Source organism: Chinchilla lanigera, unplaced genomic scaffold (assembly GCF_000276665.1).
Source record: "Chinchilla lanigera isolate Chin_1 unplaced genomic scaffold, ChiLan1.0 scaffold00107, whole genome shotgun sequence".
Lineage (NCBI taxonomy): Eukaryota > Metazoa > Chordata > Mammalia > Rodentia > Chinchillidae > Chinchilla > Chinchilla lanigera.
In genome coordinates this window covers 3,851,935-3,857,666 of record NW_004955508.1, presented here as the reverse complement: position 1 = coordinate 3,857,666, position 5,732 = coordinate 3,851,935, and the positions used below count along the sequence as shown (strand labels likewise).

At 56.7% G+C, this 5,732-nt stretch overlaps 1 protein-coding gene across 1 annotated transcript in view; it reads left to right on the top strand.

Annotated features, from left to right (window-relative positions):
• Atp1b3 (ATPase, Na+/K+ transporting, beta 3 polypeptide) overlaps nt 1-5,732 on the top strand; it is a 27,248-nt gene that overhangs the window by 18,326 nt on the left and 3,190 nt on the right. The gene's annotated exons all lie outside the window — the stretch shown is intronic.

The window sequence follows — 5,732 nt, the reverse complement described above, 5'->3', positions numbered from 1 at the left end:
GACGCCCTGCGGAGAGCCGCAGACGGCAGCCGCGCGGCTGTCGGTGTTGCCGGCTGACACGCTGTTTTAAAGCAGTGTGTTGCGTGCCTGAGGAAATGTGCTCGTTTTCTTAGCTCTCCAAGGTGTTCCACGTTTGGGACTCTTAAAGGGAAGCCTGACTTTCGGTCACTCAGATGACCTTACGTCCAGTTCAGTGTGTCCCGCTTGGAGTGTACCGCCCAGTCCCTTCCCGTGCTCGGTGCTCCGGGTAGCTTTTGTACACCGGCACTCGCGTGCCCGGCCGTGTGCCCGAGCGCCGGGCTCTTGGGCCTGCGTGCACGGTGCACAAGGCCGGTTCACCCTCGCAGCTTGAGGCAAGAGAAGGGCCACCAGCTGAGGGCCGGCCTGCGCTCCCAGTGAGTTCAAGGCCGCCCTGCAGTACATAGCAAGGCCTTGTCTCAGAAAAACACATGAAAGGTTATCCTGGGGTTCTGTGTAACCACAGAAGCCTGAAGCAGCAGCAGAAGAGACCAAGGCGGATTTGGACTCAGTGTTGCTCTCTGCAAGGGACCATGTGGAAAGCAGGGGCGGGTCCACTCTGCCCGGGGCCGCCCACAGCCGGTGAGCTGGAGGCCGAACGTTCCCAGGGCGCTGTCCAGCCCCGAGGCTTGAAGCAGAAGCTCTAGCAGGGCCACACCGTGCCCAGACTGCTGACCTCGGGGAATGGGAGATGAGCCTTGGAAGTAACTCAGCTTGCTGGTGCATTCCAGCAGCAAATAGAATGCTAAGGCGGTCGTCCTGTCGCTGGCGATTCTACACACAGCACAGACGCGGCCTCCTGGGATCTCAGGGATCTCAGCTGCGGTGCAGAGGCTGCCCGACAGTGTGTGAGGCGGCTGCCCATGCTCCTGCAGCTCAGGGCTGTAGGGACTTGAGCTTCGTGAGTCCCGTCATGGTGGCTGCAATGCCTAGACCTCAGCCAGGGCGAAGGAGAGTGCAAGCAGATAAGGCCTAGGACTCTTGCGGACCTGCCTAGCTCCTAACCGGATGGGGAAAGCTTCTGGGGAAAGTTAGAGAACCCACCTCATCACTAAGAAAAGTGTAAAGTTGCTGTTACATCACTTAGTGAAACATTTCATTTAAAAAGTTCATTTTATACCGGGCACGGTGACACATGCCTATATTCCAAGTGCATGGGAGGCTGAGGCAGGAGGATCGCTGCAAGTTCAAGGCCAGCCTGCACTGCACAGTGAAACCCTGTCTCAAAAAGAAGTCAAAATTACAAGAGAAACAGAGGCTCCAGCAAGGGTCCTATGCTTAAGTGGCATAGTTTCTGCCTGCCAGGCCTGGTCACAGTACCTGATGTTCCCCATTTCCAGGGAGGGGTGAGTGGCGGGCCAGGCCTGGCTCATCTGCACATATTCTACCCACCTACGCATGGCTTAGGGCAGGCACATGACAGGTGGCCAGCAGAGCCTGCCAGGCCTCCGCGCTGCTGCTGCCGCCCCAGGGCTGCATAGTGAGGACTCCTGCACCTGCTGACCAGCCTGCCACCGCTTGGGCAGAGGCCGCCTGAGAGGAGTACGCCAGCGAAGAAGCAGGTGACAAGCCGCCACCTGCGGATGCCATCTGCCAGGGCACCCCGGTGCCACTGTGTGCAACTGTCCCCACTGCAGATCTTGGGGCCGGACTCACCCGTTCAAATCCAGAGAAAGGGCCGTTCCGAAGCCTTTCTGCCCTCTGCTGGACGTGGGACAATCGTCTGACTTGGATGTGCGTGCATGACCGAAGCCACACTCTTTCCAGACCTGAGGGCTGTCGTGAAGGGGCCTGGAGCCACAGAGCCTGGGTTTCAACCCTTTCTCCCCGGCCTGCTGGGGCGGGGGTGCTGTGCAGCCTGGAGCAGTACTTTAGCCTGTTTCTCGGGATGTGGGTTCTTGGGGTGAGTGGCTGGCAGTGTTTCATGTCTTAGCTCATCACTGTTACTCGGGAGCTCATTATTTCCCTCCTTTCCTGTGCTTCGGGTTCTGGCCCCAGGAGCCCCTTTGCCCGGCCTGGGCCTGCAGCGCTGGAGACTCGCTCTGGGACTGGGGGGTCCTCGGGCGCGAGGCCCCCTCCCCGTCAGTCTGCTTGCTAATTCCCCCTGCGAACCAGGTTCGGTGCTGGCCCCAAGGAGGCCGCAGTAAAAGAAGCTGAACCAAGCAGGAAGGAGGAATGGATCAGGGGGTGAGAGAGTTCCAGGGCCAGGCAGCTCCTCCGCCCTTCTGGCACCTTTTGTCCCCAGAGGGCCATCCACGGCCAGCAGATGCAGCTGCGGTGCGCAGAGCGGGAGAGCAGGTCCCCGGGCCCGAGGCCCTTACACCCGGGCTTCGCAGCGGAGACCTGGGCTCGGCTCACCTTTAGCCAGAGGCACGAAGCGGCTGTCAGAGCCGAAGAGTGGGGAGGGCCGTTCGGTGGGCCCTCGGGTGCGGGATTGCGCAGCAGCTGCGGGAGCCTTGAGCCGGACTCTGCTGCGGGCAGTTAAGGGCGTCTTGCCCGCGGCGGGCGGGTGGTGGGGAAGCGCCCTGGGTGGAGCTGGGGGGAGCGGATGGGTCTCTGCGGCCTTCCCCTCCCTGCTGCCCGGGAGGCCGCTCACACAGGCAGCCGCCAAGGCCTCCGCGGTGGTGATGATGGATCCTGGGGGCTGAACCCAGGGCCTTTGCATTAAGCTACATCCCCAGCCATTTTTTTGTTGTTGTTTTTGTTTTTTTCTGGTACCAGGAATTGAACTCATGACCTTGCACTTGCCAGGCAGGCGCTGTGCCGCTGAGCTAAATCCCCAGCAGCGCGCCCCCCCCACACACACACACAGCCGTTTTTAATCTTTATTTTGAGGCAGGGCTGAGTTGCCAAATTCCCAGGCTGGCCTTGATCTTCCCATCTTCCTGCCTCAGGCGCCCGGAGTGGGGCTCGCAGGTGTGCGCCACCACGCCTGGCTGAGGCCCTCCCGATCCGGCTCCTACGCGTCTGTTTTTGTTGTCATCGGAAATCGAACTCAGGACCTTGCACTTGCCAGGCAGGCGCTTGTGCCGCTGAGCTACATCCCCGGCCCTACTTGTCTGCTTTTGACCATATCTTCTCAATTTCTCGAATCAGAGACGTGAAGTCTGCTTCCCGCCTGGGCCCGCTGGCTTCCCTGGGCAAGTGCTGTCCCGCGAACAGCCGCCCGCACTCCAGGATGCAAGAATCCAGCGATGCTGGTTGGAACAGCGAGTACTGGCCTGGGGGTAGGAATGGAGCCGCTGTTTTGGTACTGGAAACAGCGCTTGGCTTGGGGCTTTACAGAGATATGTGGCCCTCTTCACCTCACGTCTCTTTCTGGCTGATCGAAAATAAACTATTACGCGCTGTGGCAGAAAGAGCAGTGGTGCCGTGGGCAGGGACCTGGGCTGGCGGGAGAGCGGCCTGGGCTTGGGGCCTGCACGGCTGCGGCACCCTCAGGCAGGAGGCAGGAAGAGCCCCAGCGTGGGTTACCGCTGTGATGAACCAATCAGATTACAAGCAGAGCTGCTTAGGTAATGTTTTCTGCTTTTGTTTTGTTGGTACCGAGAATCAAACTCAGGACCTTGCGCTTGCCAGGCAGGTGCTTGTGCCGCTGAGCTATGTCCCCGGCCCTGCTTAGGTGATGTTGATCGAAGGGGGAGCAGGTCACGCACCAAGTGCGCATGGAAAGATCTGAGAGCCTCTCAGGGGAAGCACCCGGGGGTCCTGGTTGCCCACCAGAGTGACTGATGCCCAGCTAGACTTCACTAGACCAGGCGTTGCTGCTCAGCTCACCTGGTCCTTTTGTGACGTGAGGCCTGGCCCCCAACGGATGGGCCCAGCCACGGCTGTGGTGTGTTTTCATTTGTCTCGACCCTCTGTCGAGGCCCAGCCCTGCCTGAGTGCCTGTACTATTCCTGCCTAACCTCGCTGTCTGTAGTACGCCTCTGCCACGCTAATACTCTTCCACGCCTTGCATGCTGCTGGCTGAGCCCAGCAGGAACAAGCACGGGCTCACTGGGGCCATTTTTCCTCACTCGCCCAGGTCCTCGCATGAAAGGTCAGGGCGCTATTTGGTTATCTGAAACTAAGCGAAAGGTCCATACACTTTTAGAGAGGAGGCTATACTCTCATTCATTCATTCATTCATTCAATAAATACTGATACTCTATGCATCACTAAATCGTGCCTGCAGTTTACCAAAAGTCCACGTGTAACAGACAAGTTCCTGGTTGTATTTTTAAAGAATTCCTAAGGTCTGAGAAATGAAGCTATTTACTTGCTTCCCTTGAATTGAAAGTTTGAACCAGGCGTGGTGGCACACGCTTGTAATCCTGGCACTTGGGAGGCTGAGGCAGGTGGATCACTGTGAGTTCAAGGCCAGCCTGGGTTACATAATGAGTTCAAAGCCAGCTAGAACTACATAGCGAGACCCTGTCTCAAAAGAAAAAAAATTTAAGCCTGAGAATTCGTGTGTGTGTGTGTGTGTGTGTGTGTGTGAGAGAGAGAGAGAGAGAGAGAGAGAGAGAGAGAGAGAGAGAGAGAGAGAGAGCTGTCTGCTGCCTGCAAGCAGCTTGGCCTTTATTTCTTCCTCTCCCAAGCAAGGGTCCAGCCATACGTGTCCAGAGTCCTTTGGAAATCCCAAGCCGCCTGCAGTGGGGTGGGGAGCACGCATGACAGGGGTGAGGCCAGGGCCAAGTGCACACGGCACCCTACTGAGTGAGGACCACATCTGCTGTCACTTCAAAGTTCACCAAGAGGGGGCCGGGGATGGAGCTCCGTGTACAGAACTTGCCTCGTGTGCACAAGGTCTTGGATTTGATCCCCCAAAAAACTGCCAGGAAGTTAACAGACTGCCAGTTTCAGGGTGTGTTCTACACGTGATCTTTGCCAGGGGTTATGGGACAAAATCCGCCGGGAACATTGGAATTTTAGTGCATAGGAATTATTTTACGAGATTGGGAACACACACACAGAACATATTCAAAGAGATGTAAGTAAAGTTTCACAAGTGACATCTACTCTAAGGTCATCCAACGAGCAGACTAATGACCCGCCTTGTTGGTCTGTTATCTCGGACCCTTTCCAGTACCGGGAATTGAACTCATGACTTTGCGCTTGCCAAGCTGGCGCTGTGCCGCTGAGCTAAATCCCCAGCCCCAGTAAAAGGCTCTCAAAGCAGCAATTTACGTTTGCCAGTCTTGCTGACAAAAAAAACCTAAGCAAATCATAACAACGCGAGGGGTCCAGGGATACAGCTCACCGGCACAGCTCCTGGCAAGTGCAAGGTCCTGAGTTCGATTCCCGGTGCCAAAAAACCCCAAAAACTTAACAACAGAAGGGAGACAGACTTTTGTTGAAAGTTTTGTGTTATCTGTTCCTATCTTGTACTCTGAATAACTACTTTGAAGATGATACACAGTGCATTCACTATTTTTATTCTTATTTTCTGAAATTTTATTTTTCCGTAAAATAAAGAAGGAGGACCCCAAGTGACCAGTGACGGAGCACGGCAGCCACTTAAGGGCCTGACCCTCTCACCACACCTGAGGGACCAAGGGGCTCCTGGCCCAGGGGGTGCCTCCACTGCCCGCAGGGTGGATAATCTGTGGCTGTCCCGATCTTCCATTTCTGTGTTTCTTCCACCTGTAGGATTTCTCCCCAGCCTCTCCCCTTTGTGTGGATGACAGGGAGTGGCCTCAACCTGCCCCAGCAGGCGCCTGACTCCCAGT